General features: G+C 50.3%; 1 protein-coding gene across 2 annotated transcripts in view; it reads left to right on the forward strand.

Moving 5' to 3' along the window:
• Positions 1-12278, forward strand: part of NMNAT2 (nicotinamide nucleotide adenylyltransferase 2) — a 182891-nt gene that overhangs the window by 39627 nt on the left and 130986 nt on the right. The window lies entirely within an intron of this gene.

Genomic DNA, 12278 nt, shown 5'->3' on the forward strand with positions numbered 1-12278 from the left:
GAGCTCTTGGAAGACGGCGGGTGCGTTGCACAACCCGAAGGGCATAACTAAGTACTTGTAGTGCCCGTCGGGTGTGTTGAACGCCGTCTTCCACTCATCACCCTTTCTTATGCGGATCAGGTTGTACACCCCTCTGAGATCAAGTTTAATAAAAACACCAGCGTCAGTGATCTGAGAGAATAAATCATCAATCAGGGGAAGTGGGTAACGATTCTTTACAGTAATTTTATTTAAACCCCTGTAATCAATACATGGCCTAAGACCACCGTCCTTTTTCTGCACAAAAAAGAAGCCTGCCCTGGACGGACGAATGAAACCTTTGGCCAGATTTTCTTTGATATAGTCTTGCATCGCAAGTTTTTCAGGCCCAGAAAGATTGTATAGATGGCCTCTAGGGGGCATACAACCTGATCTCAGCTCAATGGGACAGTCAAAACTTCGATGAGGTGGAAGTTTGTCTGCTGCCCTGGGACAGAAGACATCGGCAAAATCTGAGTACTGAGTAGGCAACCCCTCCACTTGAACCTTGGTGGCACATACAGTGACTTTCTCCAAACAGTGATGATTGCAAAAGGAGGACCAAGTTAAGAGTTGTTTGGAACTCCAGTCAATCTGGAGGGGAGTGTTTTTGGAGCCACAGCATACCTAGGATAACGGTGGAGGTAGCCATTTTGAGAACAAAGAATTGTATTTGTTCTCTATGCAAAGCCCCTATCTGACATAACAACTCAGGAGTCTGAGAGAGGGGTCGTTTCCCTTGCAGTGGAGAATCGTCCACTGCATTAACAACAAGCTGATGTCCCAAAGAAATGAGAGGGAATCCAAACTTAATAGCAAAATCATAGTCCATAAAATTGGCTACGGAACCCGAGTCTATAAAGGCCTGAATAGCCTGGACTTGGCCTTTCCATGTAATAGAACACGGGAGAAGTAGACGACTATCTCGTAAAGGCAAGACTGGATCGCCTAGAGTGGTACTGCCAACCACAATGGAACGATAAAGTCTCTCTGTCTTATTGGGACAATCCAGGACCACATGCCCTGTCTCTGCACAATGTAGACAGAGTACTTCAGAGTCCTTCTTAACCTCAATAAATCTAGCCTGTCTGACTTGCATCGAGTCAGCGTGAGGAGAAGAAGGAGCACTAGAGGAATATCTCTCTGGGGCTCTACCGCGAGTCTGCTTTTGGTATCGAACTCGTCGGTCAATTGTAATTGCTAATGAGATTGCCTCATCTATAGTCCTGGGCTCAGGGTGACCTAACATCAAATCAGCTACAGCATCAGATAACCCTGAAAGGAAACAGTCAAGAGCATGTTGCCCCCATCTGGCTAACACTGCCCACCTTCTAAACTCTGCGGCATAAACCTCAACAGTGTTATGTCCTTGTCTGAGGATCTTAAGCTTCCTTTCTGCTGTCATCATAGCCAAATCGGGATCACCATATATAATTGCCATAGCTTTGAAGAATTCCTGAACGGAAGCTAAAGCCTCATGGCTATCGGGGAGACTGTAGGCCCATGACTGAGAATCTCCGGATAACAATGTCTTTATTAAAATGACTCTCTGACTCTCAGACCCTGATGAGATCGGACATAACTCAAAGTATGAAAGGCACCAATTTTTGAAATTCTGAAAATCGGCCCTATGCCCTGAGAACCTTTCCGGGAGAGGCAATCTGGGCTCCAAAACCAGAGGGGATGGCACTGATGCAACAGGTGTTTGAATGGTGTGCACCTCCTCAGACAATTGACTAATCTGAGTCTGTTGGGTGTTAACCATGAGCGTCAACTGGCTAGCAGCCGAGATTAAAATCTCAACATGATTGCACAGTGCATCCATCAACATTTTTTGGTCTGCTGTTCTGTAACGATTGGTGTAGCAACACAGACGTCTGATTATATGTGATCTGCAGAATCACCGATAATACAGACGCTATACCTGATTATGTGGTGATCTGCAGAATCACCAATAATACAAGTATAGCTAGCAAGGTGTATAGTGCTTGGTGCAACAGTAACTGAATAGTTTTGCTAGACCTCACCAGAGGAGCTAGTGGGCACTATTGGTACACAGTAACTGAATAGTTTTGCTTAACCTCACCAAATGAGCTGGTGGGTACTATTAAAGAGCACCTCGCCAGTATCAGGGCTCACTGGTGAATAGAATGGTCAGACAGGCTAGGATCAGTAACAGACGGGCAGGTACAGTACAAAATCGACAGGCAAGAGAGTAGTGAGATATCAGGCAGAGTTCAGCAACAGAGTAAGATGGGCAGAAAGACAGAATCGATTAGCAAGAGCAGGGTCAGAGGGTAGCCAGAGTCATACACAGAATATCTATATACAATAATACAATAATCCTAGTCTTGTGTGAAATCCCTGGTTTCCTCCCAGATCAAAACACACCGGATACTATCTAAGGTCTGAGCGCTAACACATCAGTATTCGCAACAGCAGACAGGTTGCGAGTGAAGACTGAAGGCTTTTGAAGCAGAGGAGACCCCACGGCCGCGCCCACCACCAATCAACCAATCCGGAGCGCTGTGAGTCTCCTCTGACGTCAGCCGACCGGCTCCGCGCATAAAGGTCCCGTCTCCGTGCACGCCTGCGTGATACAGCAACCCTATGAGCAATGGACAACCCCGTCCTCGGCGTACTAGACGCCAGAGGAACGGGAAGTCCCAGGGCAGGGAAGCGATGCGGCTGCGGAGACTCCCTGCATGCCCGCAGCAGCTGCTTCCATGGATGTTACACTTATGAAGGCACATGCAGAAAAGGCACAAACTGCAATGGCAAGACCACCTGAGCAAAAGCAGCACACAAAAGAAAAGCCACCTTCTTTCTCCTCTTCCTCCTTCAGGTGCAGCATCTTCAGCCACTTTCTCCCTTGCACCTTCACAGCCACCCTCCTCCACTCCGCCTCTGACCTTGAGCGGTTCCTGCTCTTCTGCCCACAGCAGCCAGGTGTCTGTGAAGGAAATCTTTGAGCGGAAGAAGCCAATTTCTGCCAGTCACCCCCTTGCACGGCGTCTGACAGCTGGCTTTGCAGAACTGTTAGCTCGCCAGCTGTTACTATACCAGCTGGTGGACTCTGAGGCCTTCCGTAAATTTGTGGCCATTGGGACACCGCAGTGGACGTTACCAGGCCGCAATTATTTCTCTAAAAAGGCGATACCCAAACTGTACCGTGAAGTTGAGAGGCAAGTGGTGTCATCTCTGGCACACAGCGTTGGGTCTAGGGTCCACCTGACCACGGATGCCTGGTCTGCCAAGCACGTTCAGGGCAGGTACATTTCTTACACAGCCCATTGGGTCAACCTGGTGACCGCTGACAAGCAGGGAGTACATGGCTGTGCAGCGGACCAACTTGTGACACCTCCACGGCTTGCAGGCAGGCCTCCTTCCACCTCCTCTCCTCCTGCTACATCCTCTTCGCTATCGTCATCCTCCTCCTCCTTGGCTGAGTGGCAGTTCAACTCTACTGGTGCTGCAATCTCCTCTCCAGCTACACAGCCCCAGCTCCCCAGGGCCTATGCTGCATGCCAGGTACAGCGGTGTCACGCCATATTAGACATGTCTTGCCTCAAAGCGTAGAGTCACACTGGAGCAGCTCTCCTGGCTGCTCTTAACCAACAGATAGATCAGTGGCTGACCCTGCACCAATTGGAGATCGGCAACGTGGTGTGTGACAACAGCAGCAATCTCATTTCCGCTTTGAATTTGGGAAAGTTGACCCATGTACCCTGCATGGCACATGTGCTCAATATCGTAATTGAGATTTGTATCTAAGTACCCAGGCTTACAGGATGTCCTAAAGCAGTCCAGGAAGATGTGCGGGCATTTCAGGCTGTCTTACACGGCCATGGCACGCTTTGCCGATATTCAGTGGAGAAACAACTTGCCGGTGAGATGCTTGATTTGCAACTGCCCGACTCGCTGGAATTCGACCCTCCTGATGTTCGACCGCCTGCTACAACAGGAGAAAGCCATCAAACAGTATCTCTACAACTACAGTCAAAGGACACAGTCTGGGGAGATGGGGATGTTCTGGCCGAAGTACTGGACACTGATGCGAAATGCGGCCGTTTGAGGAGGTGACAAACCTGGTGAGTCTCAGTGTAGGCGCCATCAGCGACTTGATCTCATATGCCTTCTTCCTGGAGCGTGACGTGCATAGAGTGGTGGATCAAGCTGTGGAGGAGCGTGAACAGGAACAGGAATGGGAGGAAGAGTTGTAGGATCAATTCTCAGCAGAAGCAAATGTTTCCTCAATACCTGCAGCAGCACAGAGGGGGAGGAGGAGGAGGAGGAAGAGTCATTTGGGGAAGAGGAGTCAGATGATGAGGAAGGTGTTGTTTTGGAGTTGGAGGATGAGGTGGAAGAACAACCGCAGCAGGTGTCGCAGGGGGCTTGTGCTGCTCAACTTTCCCGTGGTATTGTTCGCGGCTGGGGGGAGGAGGAGAACTTAGCTGACACCACTGAGGAAAAGCAAGAGGAGATGGATAGTACGTCTGCATCCAACTTTGTGCAGATGCCGTCTTTCATCCTGTCCAGCCTGTTGAGGGACCCCCGTATAAAAAAACTCAAAGGGAATGACAATTACTGGGTGGCCATGCTACTAGGCCCTCGGTATGGGGCACAAAGTGGCGGAGATGTTTTCAAATCACCAGAAGGCAGAAAGGATGCAGCACTTGCAGAACAAGATGGCAACTATGCTTTACAATGTGTTTAAGGGTGATGTCACAGCACAACGCAATAAAGGTACCACTACCAGTAATCCTTCTCCCATGTCCACGCAGGCAAGGACAGGATGCTCCAGCGATCTCATGGTGATGTCGGACATGCGGACATTCTTTAGTCCAACGCCTCGCCTTAGCGCTTCCGGATCCACCCTCCACCAACTCCTGGAACGGCAGGTAGCCGACTACCTGGCCTTAAATGTGGATGTAGACACTGTGAGCAGCGGTAAACCCTTGGACTACTGGGTGCACAGGCTTGACCTGTGGCCAGAGCTGTCACAATTTGCCATCCAACTTCTGTCTTGCCCTGCCTCAAGCGTCCTGTCAGAAAGGACCTTCAGCGCAGCTGGAGGCATTGTCACTTAGAAAAGAAGTCGCCTAAGTCAAAAAAGTGTTCAGTACCTCACCTTTATCTAAATGAATGAGGCATGGATCCCGGAGGGCTACTGCCCACCCGAAGACTAAGTCAGTCCCCGCACACAGCATCTCTGCCTGCACGCCGTGTGACTGCCTGCCCCATGACTAAGTCAGTCCCCACACAGCATCTCTGCCTGCAGGCCGCTTGACTGCCTTCTCCGCCACCACCAACAGGGTCCAGGACTCCAGGCAGATTCCTGAATTTTTAAGGCAGCTGCTAGCAGCGGCTGCTATAATAATTTTTCTGGTACGTGTACATGCCTGCCTAATTCTTCTGGCTGCACTGCGGCTGCTACAACAAAACAAAAGGCATGTACTTGTGTCAATTCCCCTTCGTGATTGTTACCTTGCCGCGGTGAAGGGGCTTGCGTATCACAATGAAGCAATGACCGACGGCTATATGAGTGTCTCGGGGGTAGTGTTGGGCGAACAGTGTTCGCCACTGTTCGGGTTCTGCAGAACATCACCCTGTTCGGGTGATGTTCGAGTTCGGCCGAACACCTGACGGTGCTCGGCCAAACCGTTCGGCCATATGGCCGAACTAAGAGCGCATGGCCGAACGTTCCCCGAACGTTCGGCTAGCGCTGTGATTGGCCGAACGGGTCACGTGGTTCGGACCCGAACGCGCTCTGATTGGCCGAACTGTCACGTGGTTCGGGTAAATAAATACCCGAACCACGTCATATCTCCGCCATTTGTCTGTGGGTTTAGCTTTGGGTAGGCAGGCAGGGTAGTTCGCGCTCCAGCCACGCTAGCCAGGGTCCCCCCCAGTCATTGTGTGTCACTGCTGGGAACAGTAGTACACCGCTCGTTCAGCCACACTATATAGCATTCTGTGTACTGTTCTGTGTCTGCTGGGAACAGTAGTACACCGCTCGTTCAGCCACACTATATAGCATTCTGTGTACTGTTCTGTGTCTGCTGGGAACAGTAGTACACCGCTCGTTCAGCCACACTATATAGCATTCTGTGTACTGTTCTGTGTCTGCTGGGAACAGTAGTACACCGCTCGTTCAGCCACACTATATAGCATTCTGTGTACTGTTCTGTGTCTGCTGGGAACAGTAGTACACCGCTCGTTCAGCCACACTATATAGCATTCTGTGTACTGTTCTGTGTCTGCTGGGAACAGTGGTACACCGCTCGTTCAGCCACACTATATAGCATTCTGTGTACTGTTCTGTGTCTGCTGGGAACAGTAGTACACCGCTCGTTCAGCCACACTATATAGCATTCTGTGTACTGTTCTGTGTCTGCTGGGAACAGTAGTACACCGCTCGTTCAGCCACACTATATAGCATTGTTTACTGACACTATATAGCAGACTATATAGCATTGTGTGTACACCGCTCAGCCAGACTATATACCATTGTTTACTGACACTCTGTGTACACCGCTCAGCCAGACTATATACCATTGTTTACTGCCACTCTGATTCTGCTGGGAACAGTAGTACACCGCTCGCTCAGCCAGACTATATACCATTGTTTACTGACACTCTGTGTACACCGCTCAGCCAGACTATATACCATTGTTTACTGCCACTCTGATTCTGCTGGGAACAGTAGTACACCGCTCGCTCAGCCAGACTATATAGCATTGTGTTTACTGCCACTCTGTGTACACCGCTCAGCCACACTATATAGCATTGCGTACTCTGCCAGTCAGTGTGTATATTGCTGGGATCAGTAATACTCCACTCACCGTCAACCACTATATGAGCTCAACATGAGTTCCCCAGAGACCTCCGCTGTGAGCAGCACTCCCAACAACAGCAACAGCCAACGCCCCACGCAAGCTATAACATCCACCCCAGCAGCCAGTGGTCAGCAGCAGCCCTCCCCGGAGGAGAACGTTGTGTCCATCAGTCCGTCGCCAGAGCGATTAATGAGGGCTGCCATTGAGGAGATGATGGGGCCTGATGTGGAGGAGGAGGTCTGGCTCAGGCCAGCATCCCAAGTTAATGTTGAGGACGATGAGGGGTCTGTGTCTGGGGATGTTGGGGTGGCAGAGGTGGTGGGTGGGTCAGACTCAGGAGAAGAGTTGTATGATGAGGATGATGATCGGGACCATCTGTATGTGCCTCAGAGTCCGACCCCGGAAAACATGTTGTATCGTGTGTTTAGGTACTAAAATCTGCGTTCCCTCCCAGTAGTGTTGGGCGAACAGTGTTTGCCACTGTTCGGGTTCTGCAGAACATCACCCTGTTCGGGGTGACTATATAGCAGACTATATAGCATTGTGTTTAATGCCACTCTGTGTACACGGCTCAGCCACACTATATAGCATTGTGTTTACTTCCACTCTGTGTCTGCTGGGAACAGTAGTACACCGCTCACCCGCCACTGTATAGCATTGTGCTCTGTGTCACTGCTGACAATAGTGGTACACCGCTCACCCACCACTGTATAGCATTTCTGTACTGCCACTGTACTGCTGCCAGTCAGCGTGTACTTTAAGGATAAGTGAAATGAGGAAGAAATCCGGTGAAAGAGGGAGGGGCAAGGGAAGAGGTGTTTCCCCTGACGGTTCACGTACAGGCCACAGGGGAGCACCCAAGAAAACCCACTCAATACTGCCCATGTTGTCCAGGACAACAACCCTCACAGATCCAAAAGAACAGGACCAGATAATTACTTGGATGACCTCTCAAGCGTCCAGCAGTGGGTTAAGCAGCACCAGCACATCACGCACGAGGTCCGAGTCCTCAGCCAGTTAAAGTCTGGGCTTTCTTTGAAGACTGCACTGAGGATGTTACCATGGCGATTTGCAAGGTGTGCAAGCAGGGCCGGGCCGAGGCATAGGCTGGAGAGGCTCCAGCCTCAGGGCGCAGTGTAGTAGGGGGCGCAGAATTCATTCAGCTGTCATTCCTAATTGTATTTGAAGCAGAAAGAAATAAGAAAAGGGGATACATGGCAGTGACTGAAAGCCAGATAACTACATATTAAGGTGTTGGGGAGGTTGTGGGCCCTGTGGTGCCTCTTAGTCTAATAACAATCAGTGTGTGACAGCTGGAGTGGGAGGGATGGAGGGGCGCACTTTGGTGTCTCAGCCTTGGGTGCTGGAGGACCTTGTCCCGCCTCTGTGTGCAAGACCCGCCTGAGCAGGGGGAAAAGTATTAACAACCTCTCCACCACCAGCATGAGCCGCCACATTCTATCCAAACATCCCACTCTGTGGGCAAACGCGGCAGGACAGGGTACCACCAGCAACACTGCCTCCCTTGGGTTCACCAGACTCACCACCAGACCCGCCTCAGCAGCAGCAGTAGCCCAGCCATTGCGTGGTTCACAACATTCACAAACATCAGACGATGCTGACACTGTCACTTTCCGGACTAGTGCTCTTGAGGTCTCCCAGTGTTCATCAAACACAACAACCAACAGCCCTTCGGTGTGCAGCGCTACGGTTGAGTTGTCTGTCTCTGAGATGTTTGAGCACAAGAGGAAATTGCCAGCAAATGACCCCCGGGCCGTGGCAGTAACAGCCAGCCAGCATAGCCAAGCTTCTGGCCTGCGAAATGCTGCCATATCGAGTGGTGGAGACAAACAGCTTCAAGGGCATGATGTCAGTGGCCATCCCACGTTACGTGGTTCCCAGCCGCTACCACTTTGCGTGCTCTGCAGTGCCTGAGTTGCATGAGCACGTGGTCAGCTAAATAACCCGAAGCTTGAAGAATGCCGTTGCCTGCAAGGTTCACCTCACCACTGACACCTGGATGAGTGCGTTCGGCCAGGGTCGATACATCTCCCTTACCGCGCACTGGGTGAACCTTGTGGAGCCTGGCAGCGATTCCTCACCTGCTACGGCGCGGGTGTTGCCCACGCCGCAAACAGCTGCACCGCCGTCCCTCCCACTGGATAACAACAGCAGCACCTACCTCTCTGACTCCTTCTCCTCCAACGCATCTCAAAGCTGTACCTCATCCGGAAACGCTAACCCAGCACCAGCAGCAGTAGGATCGTGGAAGCAGTGCAGCACAGCTGTTGGCATGCGTCAGCAAGCGTTGCTGAAGCTGATCTGCCTTGGGGATAAGCAGCACACAGGGGAGGAAATTTGGAGGGGAATAAAGGAACAGACGGATTTGTGGCTGGCACCGCTGGACCTGAAACCGGGCATGAAGCTAGACACCTGGCACGAACTGGCAATGTACGCAATAGAGGTGCTGGCTTGCCCGGCAGCCAGCGTTATGTCGGAACGCTGTTTCAGTGCTGCCGGAGGCATCATCACAGATCGGCGTATCCGCCTCTCCACAGAAAATGCAGACCGTCTGACTCAAATTAAAATGAATCAATCCTGGATTGGAAACGACTACGCAACACTCCTGGACCCCAACCAAGTAACATGACCGATGAACATCTGGGATGGTTTAGCGTTTCCGGTCCCTGTTTATTGAACCTCTCATCTGTATTACATTTATGACTGCATGGCGGCAAAAAGCATTGCTGCTATATCCGCACGCTTTTTGTCCTCATGCAAGGCCTGGGTTGTTGTGTCTCACAAAGCGTGGCCTTCTCCTCCTGCGCCTCCTCCTGTTCCATCACGTGTGCTGCTGCTGCTGCTGCTGCTGCTGGGTTACCGTTGCCGGTCCCTGTTTATGGAACCTCTTATCTTTATTACATTTATGACTACATGGCGGTACAAAGCATGCTATCCGCACGCTTTTTGTCCTCATGCAAGGCCTGGGTTGTTGTGTCTCACAAAGCGTGGCCTTCTCCTCCTGCGCCTCCTCCTGTTCCATCACGTGTGCTGCTGCTGCTGCTGCTGCTGCTGCTGGGTTACCGTTGCCGGTCCCTGTTTATGGAACCTCTTATCTTTATTACATTTATGACTACATGGCGGTACAAAGCATGCTATCCGCACGCTTTTTGTCCTCATGCAAGGCCTGGGTTGTTGTGTCTCACAAAGCGTGGCCTTCTCCTCCTGCGCCTCCTCCTGTTCCATCACGTGTGCTGCTGCTGCTGCTGCTGCTGCTGCTGGGTTACCGTTGCCGGTCCCTGTTTATGGAACCTCTTATCTTTATTACATTTATGACTACATGGCGGTACAAAGCATGCTATCCGCACGCTTTTTGTCCTCATGCAAGGCCTGGGTTGTTGTGTCTCACAAAGCGTGGCCTTCTCCTCCTGCGCCTCCTCCTGTTCCATCACGTGTGCTGCTGCTGCTGCTGCTGCTGCTGGGTTACCGTTGCCGGTCCCTGTTTATGGAACCTCTTATCTTTATTACATTTATGACTACATGGCGGTACAAAGCATGCTATCCGCACGCTTTTTGTCCTCATGCAAGGCCTGGGTTGTTGTGTCTCACAAAGCGTGGCCTTCTCCTCCTGCGCCTCCTCCTGTTCCATCACGTGTGCTGCTGCTGCTGCTGCTGCTGGGTTAGCGTTGCCGCGTGGTCCCTGTTTATTGAACCTCTTATCTTTATTACATTTATGACTACATGGCGGTACAAAGCATGCTATCCGCACGCTTTTTGTCCTCATGCAAGGCCTGGGTTGTTGTGTCTCACAAAGCGTGGCCTTCTCCTCCTGCGCCTCCTCCTGTTCCATCACGTGTGCTGCTGCTGGGTTAGCGTTGCCGCGTGGTCCCTGTTTATTGAACCACTTATCTTTATTACATTTATGACTGCATGGTGGTACAAAGCATGCTATCCGCACGCTTCTTGTCCTCATGCAAGGCCTGGGTTGTTGTGTCTCAAAGCGTGGCCTTCTCCTCCTGCGCCACCCTCCTCCTGTTCCATCACGTGTGCTGCTGCTGGGTTAGCATTACCGGTCCCTTTTCCTGGAACCTCTTATATGTATTACATTTATGACTGCATGCCGACAAAAAGCATGTTACCTGTGCAAAGAAAACAGACATTTCCCGCATTTAAAAGACAGTTTTCCCTTTGAAACTTTAAAATCGATTTTCTCAAAAACTATAAGCTCTTTTTGCTAAATTTTTTTTCCCTCTTGTACCCACTCCCAAGGTGCACATACCCTGTAAATTTGGGGTATGTAGCATGTAAGGAGGCTTTACAAACCACAAAAGTTCGGGTCCCCATTGACTTCCATTATGTTCGGAGTTCGGGTCGAACACCCGAACATCGCGGCCATGTTCGGCCTGTTCGGCCCGAACCCGAACATCTAGATGTTCGCCCAACACTACTCGGGGGGTGGCGCACCAAAGATAATCAAGTCGTTGCTTCATTGTGGACAGACCAAATTCGATCAGTTGGACAATTACTGTTGTTCTGTCATTGAGCTAACTCAGCCTGGCGTCCATATGGGCTTGAAAACCGATATCGCCTGCACTCTCGCCATGGTGCGCACCAGTCCAACATGGCCGTCACAACACAAACAGCTATTTGCCGTGCATTGCACAGTGAGTTTGGTCTGTCAGTGTGAAGCAGTACTCTAATTACACTCCGATTGATGTATACACCTGCAAGATGTTTTAAAGCACTTTAGGCCTCCAATTTAGCATGCAATGTGATTTCTGTCCTTAAAATGCTGTTTTGCGTCAAATCCAGATTTTTCCCCGGGACTTTTGGCGTGTATCCCACTCCTCCATGCAAAAACTCAGATGTTAGACCCCTTGAAACATCTTTGCCATCACTTTTGTGGCCATCATAAATGTTTCTAGTTTTCAAAGTTCGCCTCCCCATTGAAGTCTATTGCGGTTCGCGGAAGTTCGCGCGAACCAAACTTTTGCGGAAGTTCGCCGAAAATCCGGGCTTCGGGCCATCTCTAGTGTTTAGTGTTTTCCCCCGGAAGCAGGAAATTTGGCCTCATGAGGCTAGTGGACAAAAAGGGCGCCGCCAATTCACTCACATAATAAATATCGTTTGATGGGCGCCGAACTGGAAAAAAAAGGCACCCAGAGATTATTAGCTTTTTCAAACGGCGCCCGGAGATTTTTAATGTTTTCTAACGGCGCTTGTGATGATTTAAGTTTGCAAAATGCGCCCGTGACAAATTACCTTTACAAAAATACTAAACATTTATCGTATTTAACTAAAACATTATTTAAAATGTTATCCCTTACTGTTTGTAAAACATTATTATTCACTAAATAAAGCGATCAGTACGTAACGTAAATTGTAATATATTTTTTACAATCACTATTTGTAAAACATTAT

The sequence above is a fragment of the Hyperolius riggenbachi genome, chromosome 6, assembly GCF_040937935.1.
Source record: "Hyperolius riggenbachi isolate aHypRig1 chromosome 6, aHypRig1.pri, whole genome shotgun sequence".
Classification (NCBI taxonomy): Eukaryota; Metazoa; Chordata; class Amphibia; order Anura; family Hyperoliidae; genus Hyperolius; species Hyperolius riggenbachi.